This window comes from Chlamydotis macqueenii, chromosome 8 (assembly GCF_036417535.1).
Source record: "Chlamydotis macqueenii isolate bChlMac1 chromosome 8, bChlMac1.mat, whole genome shotgun sequence".
Classification (NCBI taxonomy): Eukaryota; Metazoa; Chordata; class Aves; order Otidiformes; family Otididae; genus Chlamydotis; species Chlamydotis macqueenii.
The window spans coordinates 20,011,806-20,013,514 of NC_141563.1; positions in this window are offsets into that span (position 1 = coordinate 20,011,806).

Below are 1,709 nucleotides of genomic sequence, written 5' to 3' on the forward strand. Positions count from 1 at the left end.
GTCTAAATTCAAATATCTCTCTTATAAGGCTGGGTGTGGTTTTACTTGCTTTATCATTGGCATTGCCAATAGTTTTGTGGTGGTGATTTGGAACATAAAGAGTAGAGACATCCCACCCCTCAAGTAATGGTAAAATCATAAGAAAAACTGAGTGTGATAGTACAAAATTAGGCCCCTTTTACCCCGTTTGTCCCTCCCTGCCCCCAGGGCTGAAGTTGGCTGAGCCACAACTAGTTTAGCTGAGAACTTTGTTTACAGTTTTATGCAAGGGGCTTTTATTCTGCATATGTTACAAATAATAGCTTTGGACTAATAGGAAGATCCTAGAATGTTACTCTGACATCTGTAAGTCATTATTGGAAGTTACATTCCTGGTCTAAGGATCTCTCCAACTCTCCCCTCCTCCCCTTCTTCCAGATTTCTGCTGGAAAAAAAGCCAGCCCCTGTATGTTTGAAAAAAATGGTTCTGATAGCTCTTATAGTAGCTGTGCGGATAACCCTTTCAGTAGAAGTCCAGTCTCTCTCCTATGTATCAACAGTGGCTTAACTGCATGACAATTACTGCGATAATAGAAAATCCCCTAACTTTTGGGAGAGCAAATTGTTTGGTGAACATATGTCTAAATGCTGAAGTTCACAGGCTCTTTAATCTGAAGTGGCCTGATTCAGCCGTTCTTACTTGTGTCAAATAATGTGTGAATGTTCCCAATGAGCAAAACTAACAGGACTGGGGCCTCAGCTGAGTAATGCAGCATCCTACAACATGGTATGTACTTTTTTCTTTGCTTATTTTGGCCTGAGTCTCATCTTTCTTTGAGTCTTGGTCTTTGGCTGGTGTTTGTTTGCTAGTACCACTAGGAGATCTGAACTAATGCAAACTGAAGTAGCGAGGGGTTCCAACTTGCATCTCTCCAGGCAGATGACCTCATCACAGCTTTAGTCAACACAACTTAGACACTCAAGCAATTTCATTAACTCCGAGGGGAACAACTTATTAACTTATTGGTAAACCCATCAGTAACTGGTTGAGCTGGGTGTTGATGAAGATGTGCATTATGGATAAAGTTCCCTAAAAAAATCACTGGCAAAGTTGGGTAAAATGATACCCCAAACCAGAGCACCAGAATAATCCACGCACTGTTCTGGCATGCAGAACGAACATAAGTTAATGCTAAAAGTAGTAAAGTAAAACCATTTTGTAAAAGTTGGGGGTTGTTTTTGACATGCAGTACACAGGAAAGGGAGAGCGCAACATAATTATGTATTATAATGAAAATATTTTATGAAGTTTCTCAGATTAGCTGACAGTTTTTGTAACCTCTTTTATCAGATCCATAAATCAGATTAAGTTGATTTTTGCTTTTTTTTTTTTTTTTAAATTGAAAGGAAAAATATTTAAGCTTAATCTGACTAGTCTTAGTGTATGCAGAAAACATGCATGGTAGGTAAGTGTGAAAGACTTGCAGACAATTTGTATATGTAATTGCTTGCTTCTCTTTTCATACATGCTAACGTTAAAATCAAAGTGATAGCACACTTTCACATTGTATAGTTGGCCAAAATATAATTTTAAAAATTACAAATAATTTTGAAAGTTTTCAAAATAATGCTTATTCTTTTGAACATGTTACAAAGACTGTATGAAAGCAGAAGAAGAGGTGAACTAAAAAAAGACCGCTCACACTTACATAGCTTAAATTAACAGTGGG